This window comes from Acomys minous (genome assembly GCF_964271855.1).
Source record: "Acomys minous genome assembly, chromosome: 8".
Classification (NCBI taxonomy): Eukaryota; Metazoa; Chordata; class Mammalia; order Rodentia; family Muridae; genus Acomys; species Acomys minous.
In genome coordinates this window covers 14707235-14712812 of record NC_140489.1, presented here as the reverse complement: position 1 = coordinate 14712812, position 5578 = coordinate 14707235, and the positions used below count along the sequence as shown (strand labels likewise).

Below are 5578 nucleotides of genomic sequence, written 5' to 3'. Positions count from 1 at the left end.
AGAGTTGGCGATGGCACTTGTTAGGACCCTCCTCCCTCCGAATTCTCTGCCTGGGCTCCCAGTACTGTTGTGGTTGGAGATCTGCCCCATTTCTCAGGTGGCTCTGGTCTGTAGGTTCTTGAGGAGCAGGTATGGATAGGGAGTCCAGGCCCTGTGTGCCTTGAGCTGCTAACACTGGCTGGAAGTCCACCTGGTGCTGGGTAGAGGACACTGTGCTCAGTAGCTTGAGGGCACAGTGGGACATGGACAGGGAGCACCTGGGTTCTCCTCCCATGTGCTCAGATCCCTGCCTCCTACAAGTGATGCTGACCCTAACCCCACCCCACACCCAACTTGATTTTTAACTAATTAAATTTTACTGCTTTTATTTAGATTCTGTGATGTCCAGTCTGTATTCGTCCACATTCTAGTACAGAAGGCATACTGGCCCCCCAAAAGTACGGGAACATTTAAAAACCACCTCTAGACATTTCCACATTGGGCAGAGTGGTTTGTGGTCCATTTCAGCAGCAGGGTACCTGGGGAAGGTCTAGAAGGGAGGCTGCCTGGGATCTGGATGAAGCTGGGCTGTCACCAGGTAAGAAGGTGTAGTCCACATGGAGGAAGGGGAGTGGTTGGTGACAGGTGACAATGTGTCACTGTCTCTGTAGACCTGGTTGGCCTTGAACTCAAATATATTTATTTGCCTTTTGGTCCCAAGTGCTGGATTGATTGTGTGTGCCACCACTGCCTGGTTGAGACTTTGTCTTTAAATCAAATGTTTGTCGAATAACAGGAAGATATGTTCATGATGTTGTTGATGCAAAAGCCCCAAAGAAGACAAAGAAAGCAGCAGATTCCAAGACCCGTGCTGGAAGGCAAGGTCACCAATGGCTCCACTGGTTCTCTGAGGACAAAAGAGATGAGTGGAAGGCAGCGACTCACACAGGAGGAGATAGGAACATAGGGGTAAGGAAGGCAGGTTTTAAAACCCTGAACTGTTCACCTTCCTTCTGGGCAGAAAGTCTGGGGGTTTGATTAGGGAGAAGTATGTTACTGACAGCAAGCCAGCCTCTCTGGACCTCTAGGTGGAGCAGGCTTTCAGAAGCGGGCTCTCAGAGCATTTGGGTCAGATCCTGCCTTGTCTTGAGCTGTTCTGGTGATCACACGGGATGAACAGAGCATCTCTGCTCTCTGCCCTCTGGACTAAAGATGTCTCTAGACACTGCCACATGTGTGAGGGTTGAAAGTTAAGGTTACTTATAGCTGACAACATTGCCCTTGAGATGTACTGGTACACGTTGGCAAAGGGGCGGGGCGGGGCACTCAGCGTCCTCAGGGTACATGCTGGAGTGACCTAGCCCTGCAGCCTGATCCTGCCCCTTCTTGCAAGAAGCTGAGGTGATGGGGGACACTGGTCCATAGGTAACTCTGTTCCCTTCTTTAGCCTATTGCCTAGGTACAGAGTGACTTAGGGGGCTACTGAGGCATGGCTCTAGGTGCATCTTGAGTGTGTTCCCAAAGAGAACTGAGAGGGAAGAGCACACTCACTGGAGGGTGTCCTCTCCATGGGCTGCAGGTCTGAATGGAATAAAAACCAGGGAGAAGGAGAGCCAGCTGAGATCCAGCCTCCTCCTCACCCTGAAGTGAACAGCTTCCCCTTGCTGCAGGCTCCTGCTGCCTGCATGGCCTGCTCTAGTGAGAATGTTCCCTGGCCTTGAGGGTGAGCTGCTCAATTCCTCCTCAGAAACAAGGGGACACAGCGATTGGTGGAGGAGACAGTTCCACCCAAGCCTGGACTTGGAGGAAATAGGGAAGGCACTGTCCATCTTAAAGGAACAGATCCAAGACCATATCACTCCATGGAGAACAGCATCTGCTAGAAGAAACAAGACCTGGACAAGCAGGCGGTGGGAGAGGAGAACTGGGAGTTTGTGTTAGTTCACTGCTGTGGCCCAATATCCAGATGTCAACGACTTGAGAAAGAGAAAGGACTTGTCTGGTTTGTGCAGGGCTGTGGGAAGCACTTCAGTTCATATCACTGTGAGGCAGGGCATGGAGGAAAGGAAGGCGTTCCTGTTTACTCCTTCCCTCCTTTATTCATCTGGAACTCACAGCCCATGGGAAGCATGCATACATTCATGATGTGACCCCACCCCTAGAGGTGTGCCTCAGCGTTTCAAGTGAGGTGAGTGCAGTCAAAGAGGAAACTATCACAGGATGAATGAGAAAACTAACCAAGTCCTGTTTCCTTTCTTATGGTGAGACGTGAGAGATGTTTTGAGGAGGAAAAAAAGCAGCTTATTAATTATACAGCAAGCTCTATTATATGGTGAAGGCTATGAGGAATATAACCTCAACTACCTTGAGTGTATATAGCATCTAGCAAGTTATTTATTTATAAATTCAAGGTATAAACAGCCAAGATTTTCTTTACATAAAAAGACAAAAAAAAAAAAACAAAACTAATGAAAAAACTGCAAAGTTTTAAAAACAGTAATCCTGCCAGCAAGCCAAACTTAGTCTTAGTACTCAAGAAGCAGAGGCAAGGAGATTTGAGAATTCAAGGCCAGCTTGGTCTACAGTGTGTTTCCAGGACAGCCATGCAGTTATATATATAAACCCTGTCTTATAACAAAACAAAAACAAAAGGGGGGAAAAAACCCTAACCATTAGACAGGGAGGGCAGAGAAGCCTTAGACAGAAAGAGGCAGATTATAGACTGGTCCTGTGAACTGGACATTTTACTTCTACACCTCAATTCCATTACGTATATAATTGGGGCAATCATAATAAAGCTAGCAGATAAGGATTAGTATAATAGTTTGAGCTGATGTTTCAAACCCTTTCAGGTAAAGGTGTATTTTCTAAACTAGTTTATAAGAACAATAAACAAAGCTTAACGATTTTCTTACACCATCTGATGTTGAGATTACTGTGAAAGTGGTGTGTGTGTGAGAAAAGCTGGTAACCTTCTGGGTGAGAAGAAAAGGAGGACAGAGGAGCAATATAGACATGACCCAGTGACTCTCAGCAGGTACTGTCTTAGCCACAGCCTGCTAAGGGCCTGGGCATCCAGGCACAGAGAGGCTGAGAGAGAAGACTGGCACACACACACAGGAATGGGGTGCACAAATGAAGGGTGGAAGACCATGGAGTCTAACACTCACCACATTTGCAGAAAGGTTAGTCTGTGCTAAGGACACTGGCAGGCAATGAGTACAAGCATCCTTCACAGCTTGTTTCTTGCTGACCCTGCCTGGAAGATGACAGTGCTAACCCAGAGGTAAGATACACCATTAACGCCAGGGATGGGGATCCAGGCTCACTGCTCACTCTTGTCAAAATTGACTGAACATCTGACAAGAAACAACTTAAAGAGGAGGCTCTTCTGGCTCATGGTTTGAGGAGATACAGTGCATCTGGGTGAGGAAGGCGTCCTGGGAGGTGGTGGGAGGTGGTGGGAGGGATGTGAGGTTGTCTGCTCCCATCTTGGTGAATCAGGCATCAAGGAGAGACAGACAGGTCAGAGCCTTTGTCACAGGAGCCTGACCATTGTGTGGTCTCTGCAGACCCTCAGTTCCCTCTGTTTCTCCATCCACTGCTGCTGGCTCACTTCCCATCCAGCCATGCCTTGTGCTTTAGGCGCTCTACCTCAGTGTGCCTGGTGTTTAGGCCCAGTCACCTGGAGTGGCTGAGCAAGGTGTGCTCACAGCACAGTGCTCCTGCCTCAGCCCCCAAAGCCAGCACAGTGCTACTTTCTGTGATCTGGAACTCCCTGCAACCAACCACACTTAGTACCTGGGGCTTGGGGAGCACTCCCCCTGCTGGTGGAGCCCAGCATTGCAGGACAGAGCTCATCTCTGGGCAAGAAAGGACCTGGAGAGAAGCCTGCACTGCTCAAAATCTTCCCATGCCAGGCAGCAGAGAGGGGCAAGTTGGCCAGGAGACATAAGCGCCTGTCAGCCATGATTTGGACAAAGACTAGCTGGAGGAGAAAGGGCCTGATTTCCAGGCACCTCTCTCTCTCTCCCGGGGACTTATTCTGAGCCTCCACCTGGATGTCCATCATACACTGGGGGACTCAGCTAAGGCTGGTAGCAAAGTGTCAGAGCCAAGTATAGGTGAGTCACAGCTTCCCAGTGCCAGCCACCTCACTGAAGTCACAGCACTCATGTCTCGGTTTCTTCCCCTGGGGAATAGTTTTCAGGCTCTAGTCTATAGTTGTAGGGAGACACAATGCAGTAACTTGGGTCGTTGTTAGGGTTACTACTGCTGTGATGAAACACCATGACCAAAAGCAAGACGGGGAAAGAATGGTTTATATTCCTTACACTTCCAGTTTGTAGTCCGTAACTTAAGAGGTCAGGACAGGGCCAGACCCTGGAGGCTGGATCTGATTCCTGCTGGCTCCCCTTGGCCTGCTCAGTCTTCTTTCTTGCAGAGCCCAGGACCCGGCTCAAGGGGTGGCCCCACCACAATGCCCTGGGCCCTCTCCCATCAGTCACTAATTAGGAACGTGCCCTACAGGCTTGCCTACAGCCTGAGGTTCCTTTCTTTCAGGTGACTGTAGCCTGTGTCAAGTAAAACAAACCTAGTCAGGACACCTAGGAAATGCCTGACGTGGGTCTGGGTGGAGGTCAGTTGATATAATGGTGTTCTAGCGTGTGCAAAGCCATGCGAATGATTGGGAGGACCGCACAGAACTGGGCATGGTGAGTAATCCCAGCGCTAGAGAAGCTGAGGCAGGAGAATGAGGAATTCATGGTCATCCTCAGCTACAATGTGTGTTTGAGGACAACTTGGGCTGCAGGAGACACTGCTGAGAGATGAAGGAAGGAAGGGAAAAAAAGGAAGGAAGGATGCAAGGAAGGAAGGGAGGGGAGAAGGGAAGGAGGGAACACAGGGAAGGAAAGAAGACAGGGATGAAGTAAGGAAGGAGGGATAGAAGGAAGGAAGGAAGAAAAAAGGAAAGAACAGAGGGAGGGAAGGAAGTGGAGAAGGAAGGGAGGAAGAAAGGAAGAAATGGAGGGAGGCAGGGAGGGAGGAAGGGAGGAAGGAACAAAGGTAAGAAGGAAGGAAGGAAGGAAGGAAGGAAGTGAGGAAATAGGGAGGAGGCGGAACACAGGTGTTCCACATCATCTGGGCCTGGATGGGAAGAGTCTGGCTTCTGGGCTCTCAAAGGAGAAGGGCATAGTGACCCTTTTCAGAGCACAGGGTGCTGACATCACCGGCATGGCTTTAGGACAGCCCTCCTGTTACCTCAGCAAAGCAGAGCTAAGAACATGGCCAGATTACGTGGGAGTCAGACTCTAGGGCCAAGGACACCGCTAGGAAGAGGACCCTTGGTCTTATGCCAGACACCAGCACATTTCACTTGATCCCACACATCTGAGGAGTGTCTGCTTGTTTTCCAGGAGAAGGAATTTATCCCAGGAGGGTCTTGCCCAGATAACCCCAGGGCACCTCTTCTCAATGGTGGGTGGAAATACCCTTTGCAAACCTCTATCTCCCCAAATATTTACATTAGCTTTCATAACAGTAGCAAAATTACAGTTTGATGTAGCAAAGAAAATAAGTATGGGTGGGGGTCACCCCA

General features: G+C 49.5%; 1 protein-coding gene across 1 annotated transcript in view; it reads left to right on the top strand.

Moving 5' to 3' along the window:
• LOC311602826 (protein TCL1B3-like) overlaps nt 1-5578 on the top strand; it is a 40539-nt gene that overhangs the window by 19696 nt on the left and 15265 nt on the right. The gene's annotated exons all lie outside the window — the stretch shown is intronic.